General features: G+C 36.0%; 1 long non-coding RNA gene across 3 annotated transcripts; it reads right to left on the bottom strand.

Moving 5' to 3' along the window:
* Positions 1–2,514: 2,514 nt before the first annotated feature.
* On the bottom strand, positions 2,515–5,759 carry LOC141835368 (uncharacterized). Of its 3 annotated transcripts, none has more exons than XR_012602381.1 (5): positions 5,608–5,759; positions 4,172–4,287; positions 3,254–3,351; positions 2,770–3,121; positions 2,515–2,620 (listed from the first exon to the last, which is right to left on the bottom strand). It is a non-coding gene; the product is annotated as an uncharacterized LOC141835368 (long non-coding RNA). The 3 variants fall into 3 exon arrangements; XR_012602380.1 differs by lacking the exon at positions 5,608–5,759 and adding an exon at positions 4,355–4,812; XR_012602379.1 differs by lacking the exon at positions 5,608–5,759 and having other exon boundaries at positions 4,172–4,812.
* Positions 5,760–7,486: the final 1,727 nt, after the last annotated feature.

Here is a 7,486-nt window from a genome sequence, read left to right as displayed (position 1 = left end):
TCTCTACTTCACGTAATCATATCAGTCATTGTGACATAGCCCTTTTATTTTTCTTTTCTTCTTTTGATAAAAGTAAGGAGAAAGATTTGGACATTTTTAATAAATTAATTTTGAATTTAAATTAGGTCCAATGTCAACGGGATTGATCAAGTACAGGTCTATTTTGAATTCATTGTCAATGTCCTTCGGCCTCTCTACTTCACCTAATCACACCACAATCATTATGGTATAGTCTTAGGGCTTTCTTTTTCATTTTTTTTTTTTTGATAAAAGTAAAGAGAAAGAATTATTTTTTTTAAAATAAATTAATCCTGAATTTAAATTAGCTCCCAGTGTTGACAAGATCGAAGTCATCGCTAGAAGTGTTTATTTGGATAGTCAAAATTGTTAAAATTGATGGAATTAAAATATCTTTACAATGACATGATATTGTCTACTTTGAGCTTAAATCCTCATGGTTTTATTCTTGGACTATCCCCAAAAGGTCTCATTCCAATGGAGATATTTTCCATTCTTTTTTAAACTTATGATCTTTTCCATGTGCTTTAGATGTGGGATTATGTTTGCACCCTTGCAACCTAATAATCCTCCCTCAAATAAAGGATCACAGACCTCACTCAACGTCGTTTTTGATATCTGAATCCTCGACCCACCAGGATTTTTTGCCCCTCGGTCGACCCGACCTACTAGGACTTCCCACCTAGTCGCAATTAGGACTTTTTGCCTCTCGGTCCACCCGACCTACTAGGACTTCCCACCCAGTTTTTGCCCCTCGGTCCATCCGACCTACTAGGACTTCTCACCTAGTGTCTGGTCCTCTTGATTTAGACACGGGAGCATCTACTTCCTTTATTTCTCATTCAGCGGTTAATCTTTCCTCTTGATTCAGACATGGGAGTATCCACTTCCTTTATTTAAGGTTTAAACCACATGGTTAGATCTAGATCATGGCTCATTCGGCGGTTAGTCCGGTGAAGAACAGTCTCGCTCTGATACCACTTGTTAGAACTGATGGAATCAAAATATCTCCACAATGGTATGATATTGTCCACTTTGAGTCTAAGCCCTCATGGTTTTGTTCTTGGACTCTACCCAAAAGACCTCACTCTAATGGAGATATTATCCATTCTTTTTTAAATCTATGATCTTTTTCCATGTGCTTTAAATGTGAGACTATGTTTATACTTTTGCAACCTAACAAATACATTGCTAATGTTCGTTGGCCTCTCTACTTCACGTAATCGCATCACTTGTGGCGTCACCCTTATGACTTCCTTTTGCATTTTTTTTTTCTTCTTCTGATAAAAGTAAAGAGAAAGAATTGGACTTTAAAAAAAAAAATCATGAATTTAAATTAGCTCCCGAAGTTGACGAGGTCGATATTTATGGATAGTTAATACATTGATAATGTCGTTCGGCCTGTCTACTTCACCTAATCACATCACTTATTGTGGTGTTGGCCTTTTGACTTTCTTCCGATAAAATTAAGGAAGTATCAATTTGTGTGCAGAATAATCTTAGAGATAAATGCATATAAAAATGATTAAAACGACTTTGGCATCTCTTGCTATCTTGATAGAAAGGACTGCCTATCTGACATGTTACAATTTCGAAATTACATTCAATCTAAACCAAGTAGTTTTGCAAACATCATGAAGTTCATAAAATGGTACAAGAAGGCAAGAGGCGATATTGAAGCTCAAAAAACTATTACTAATTGTTGTAAAAAGCAACTTCGGTATGTAAACTTGGATCGTGTAATGATGCGATGAAGATTAATCATCCATATGAATGACACACTAATTTGTGAACCTTTGTCCCAGGCATACAAGTCATCGGCATTCACTTTTGTTTATGTAACTCTCATTGTAGAACAAGTAATCCAAAATAATGAACTCAGGCTTCTTACACAAGTTTAAATTGATCCCATGAAAAGGTTAAAAAGCATAGTTCATCCATGCGCAACATATCTTCACTCTTTTTACAGCAAACTTAGACAATAAAAAAGTAATGGACCAGCTAAATTATACATACTCAGGAAAAATTCCAGAACGACGCTTGCGACAAGTGATATGTTTATCCTTTTCCAATTCAGTGAGATCCAGGCCCTTCAGTTTTTCGTGCATTTGATCTGCTTCTAATTTCATCAAAACAAAAGGGACTGAGAAGAATAACTAAAATGTTAAATGGAAGAATCATGTGAGAATAAGCAAGGATTACTCTCAAGCAGCTCAGCTGTCCCTGAAGAACTCTTCTGGATCATGTAGTGTATTCAAATTGACGTCCATACCAGAATTACTGTTAATAACACTTTTTAGCATTTGTCTAACAAGAATTCAAACAAATTCTTATCATAACCCTTATAATTTTATGCAAAATAATCCTTTTCAGACCTTTTTGGTTAGACAATGGGAAAGGCACCATGTTCAAGTGTTTGTTTAACAGTTAGAGATAGTAGTCAAAAGTTGTTTTACCTGTGGCCCAGCACTGGCCTCCTTCCAACTGGTTTACCGCCTGCAGGAATAGTATTGCCCCCATCTAAAGAAGAGTGTACCATGTTTTGGCAGCTCTTGGTGATAGTTTGTGCCTGCTCTGTGACATCCCCAGAACCATCGTGAACCTGGTGACACACAGAAAACACATCCTGATTAGAACCTGGGTGTCATGATCTAAGCTGAAGCAAGCAGAAATTTCCTAAAGCCGACCCTTCCTCATGAAAATAAAACAAACAGTTGAAACTGAGAATGGAGAACAAGATAGAGGTATTACTATTGACTGGAGAACAGCTTTGATTGTGTCCATCTCATGTTTCTCCAATGAAGGGGAATCAGCATGGAGCCCAATCCCTAGCGTCCGAGGGAGGAGGGAAATGAGAGAGTAGCCAGCAAAAGGGTCATCAATTTTCGGGTGCACAGTGAATTGATCGCCATGAATCATGGTGATTTCAGCAATTTGAGAAGCTCGACTTTGACCGACGGAGCAGGACAAAAACGACAGGCGAGAGAGGGGGAAGCCAACAACAGGTGTTCCAAATTCAAATTTGGGGATTCAGCAGAATGGAAGTGGATAGGAGCCAAGCGAAGCTCTGATATACCTGTCCCAGGTTATAGGACTGGCATCTCTGTCATCAAAATCATGTTGAACCATGTCAGCAACATCATTGACAGTGCCAGAAACATCAGATATATCTACCAGTATACCAGTCTTTTGGATAGTAAATCCTACTGGCATGAAAGAGAAGGAATCTGAGGACCTTTCTTCTAGAGTTTGATAGAGTGCTTCTTGAACTAGATAACACCTTCCATTTTTTCCTTTCTCTTGACCTTTATGATTATTATGCTTCTGCTTAGCCTGGAAGAAAAAGTAAGTAAAATAACACAAGTAACAATACACAATCATCTACTATAATCCTTGAAATGCCAAACTACAATTTTAACATTAAAGATAAAAAAGAAAGCAAAGGGAACGAGCATGAGTATAGAGCACAACTGATATAATGAAATTAACAACATAACAAAGCTTAAGTACATGAGTTTGTTAAGAAACAATTATGATGCAAAATGAAGCCTTATGAAGCTTTGCAAAAAGTTAGAATGGAGTTGGACAAATTCCACCTTAATGCATAAGACTAATAAACTCCATCAATGTTATAAAATAGGAATGAATCTTAATTTCTCTTTGGTGCAAATGCCTTATATCCATGTACCAATACAATGTCTGGATCTAGATTCTAAATAACTTAAGCAGACCAAGCCAACCTTCTTTAACAATTTTGGTCCAAAAATTTCCTAGAAACCTACTAATTCAGAAATGTGATTACCAAGTCATACACTAAAAAGAAGTGCTAAAAGAAGATCTACGGATTTATATCCAATATTATTCCACCCAAGTGTAATATACCTTGATCTTATCTGGCCATTTTCTAATATTTAACTCAAGAAATCGTCGAAAACAACTTCACAAGGGGAAGATTATACACACACAAATAACCTGTGTTAGTCCCAGCATTGTGAATATGATATTTATATATGATTAAAAAAAGGAGAAATGCATAAAATTAGAAGTGTTTAAGAGTTCACGACCAATCCAAACAGTGCCCAAGATTCAAATGCTAAATATAATATCATTGTCATAGACAAATGAAATGTTTCAATTAATATCTAATGAAGACCTGCTTTTACTTTGCACGCTTTTCCTTCTCAGCAGCTCCGCATTTTGACTTGTGTTTGTTTTCAGCTGATCAGGGTGTAAGATGTGCAGAGAAATTCAGTTTCCCAAGAGTCTAGGCTGTAGAATAAAGATTAACATACATAAAACATAAAGCATATTTGTTACTGATATAATAGTATCTTACTTCTATATAATCGACCAAAATATTGACTTTGCTAGTGGTATTCCAACTCCGTCCACAATGGAACATTTCTGTCTTCTGGTTTGGCAAGGTACTGAAAAAGTTATCTTCATATTTTAGTTTCTATTATTTTAGGCTCTATATTCCTAATACATATTTTCATACATGAAAAAAAAAAAACTTGGAATGCCTGGATACTGGTATGACTAACTACTTAGCTCAACTATGATCAATAAGTTTTTCAATTCAAATTTCATCAGTCACAAAAATTCACACATTTTTTAATGAAACACTAATGAGGCAGCACAAATCTAGGCCTCCGATCAAAGATAATGATGCACTCCATAAGAATTTCTAACATGGCAACTTTTCAAGAAAAAGAGATTGGTCTTTATCCTCATTACATACATCTAATTCAGGCATGTCAACTTCATCTAGTTTAGGCATGACAACATATAACAATTTTCCTTACTTTTGTTAAGATACTTCATAAGATAAATTTCCTGCTACCCAACCGTATTCAACTTCGCCATTCTTAGAACCATCTCTTGCCAACAAATTTATCATACTACAACAAGAGCAAATATAAGTAAACAAGTATAATATAGAGTGAACTAACGATGCCAAAGTGATAAAGTAACAAATATGGCAAGTTTCAATCTGGAACCCTAACCGCTAAGGAAAGGATAGGGATCTTCCGATGGAACCGGATATTCAAATGGAACCAACTGCCAAAGGAAACAAATTTCGAGGAAAGAGCCTAGGGTTTCAAGGTGAACAAGGCAGCAGGCGAAGGGGTAAGGTCTTCTCAAGAAACGGTGAAGACGTGAACAAGTTGTAAAAGAATGAAGAAGAGGAGGAGCAACACGAGAAAGGAACAGCGTACTAACTCACCCTTGCAGATCTCCTCGGATCGAAATAGATGGAAGGTGGATAGGGCAACGAACGACGGGTCCAAGCGAAATCCGGCTCCGAACAGATGGAAGGTGGACAGTGCTGATCTCCGGCCCCAAGCGGCGGGAGGAGTATGGGAAGGAAGCAAGAAGCTCCTCAGAACTGGAGCCAGCCAATCGCCGGCAAACGACTGCGAACAGGAGAACCCCACCGCGTACACGTGGGAGAAGAACTTGAAAGCCAGCTGAGACCATGGTCCGGAAGTAGGAAATCGATCCGGATCAATTGGGGATCAAATTTTGTAGTGGATTAAATGGATTCGTTGAAATGGTACAAAATCGATGGGATCTACACGATCTTACAGTTGCAAACGATTCTTCTCCGACAACGACCATCTCGTCGACGGACAGCGCTTGCGGAGGGATGCGTCGACGCACGAACTTGAGCATTGCTAGGGCGTTGCTAGTAGCAGGGACTGTCTCCTACGGCCGATGAAGGTTGTTCTCCCACTGCTCGTGATAGGAAGGCGAGTAGCGACGACGAGCGCGGATGAGAATTTCCGCACAGCACAGTGGATAAAAAAACCTTCGGGAACAGTAAACGTAGTTAAAGATAATTTAAATAGAAATCCTAAATCTCATTAAAGTATATATAATTTTTTTTTAATTTTAAAAGTTATAAATAAATTTTATTTATTTAATATATATATATATATATATATATTATTAATTTATTATCATCAATAATAATATTATTAATTTAATTTAATTTATTATAAATAAAATTTTAATTAAATATTAAATTGATTTAGTCTGATCATCCTATCAATACTAAATTAAATTTTAAATAGTTTTGATAAGACCGTACGATTTTATGATTCAATTTTGATTCCAAATCGATCCTGCGTAGGATTGCGATTCTACAAATTATAATTAAGACAACGGCTCTTTAAAAAAGTGAATAAAAATAAAAATAAAATATTAAAAATAATGAGCCCCAATAAAAGTAGGGCCCTAAGCATAGGCCAAAATGCTCTATGCCTTAAGTCAGTTATGTTACCAATTCAGTTTGACCACCATTAATTGACTGTTAAACCTTATCAATCAATTGATGGTCAATGAGTCGAATTTCTAGTTGAGTTCAAAGTATTCTATTTGCTGCTATAGTGTCATTAGTTGATTGCACAAACTTATCAATCGTCGATCAATCAATTTTCATACTTTATGTTTGATGCTACAGTGCCATCTGTTTATTGCTCAAACTCATTAATCGATGTACTTTAACATTAAATAATGTAGCAAACCCCAAAAATATTATAGTAAATCCCGAAAACATTGTAGCAAATCTCAAAAACATCCAAGTAAACTTTGAAAATACTATAGCGCAACCCTCACTACTGTAGCAACTCTAAAATACCCCCTCAAACCTCAATTTTAAATTTTAGAGTCAATTGGTCGATGAATATACTATATCAATTGACTGATACTTCTGTTTCTATCTTACCAATACTAAATTCTCGTCTTGCCTAATATTCAGTTAACCTCAATATATTAGTATCTGATCAACTGTAACCTGCAAAGACTTTCTGTTGCCTAATATTCGATGAACCTTGATCTGTTGGGACTTCATCATTGCCAAACATCTTATCTTCCTTGACCTTTTTGGACTTCTCATCTCATGACTAACATTCGATCAACCATAATCTGTTAGGACTTTCCTCATTACCAAGTATTCGATCTTCTATGACTCACTTAGACTTCTCACATTGTTAATTCTCCGTTGAACTTTTGATTAGCAAGTATCCAATAAACCATGATTCACTTAGACTTCCCTACTGTCAAATATCAAGTTAATCTTATATACTTAACTCTTCGCTCTAGTCATTAAACACATTTATCAATTATCAAGTATCCAATCAACTTTGACATACTTGACTCTTTAATCTAGTCAACAAACATATTTATCAATTGTCAAGTATCTGGTCAACCTTGACATACTTGACATCTCACTCAATCAACTAACATATTGATCAAGTATCGAAACTCAACTTGAACTGAGTTAATCAAGCTTGGTCAACCTGATCAACTTGACAAAAAGTTGATTGCACTAACATAATCGACCTCTAGTCAAGGTTAACCACGCTCAAGCTAGATTTCAATATTTGATAAATATATTTGATGGTTGAGAGCGAGATGTCAATTAAAAGGAAAATTTATTGAAGGAAGAAATTATTGATGCAAT

Source organism: Curcuma longa, chromosome 9 (genome assembly GCF_044706935.1).
Source record: "Curcuma longa cultivar G26 ecotype Majalengka, Jawa Barat chromosome 9, ITB_CL_G26_1.1, whole genome shotgun sequence".
Classification (NCBI taxonomy): domain Eukaryota; kingdom Viridiplantae; phylum Streptophyta; class Magnoliopsida; order Zingiberales; family Zingiberaceae; genus Curcuma; species Curcuma longa.
Note: the sequence above shows the minus strand (reverse complement) of the source record. Positions and strands in the feature narration are given on the sequence as shown.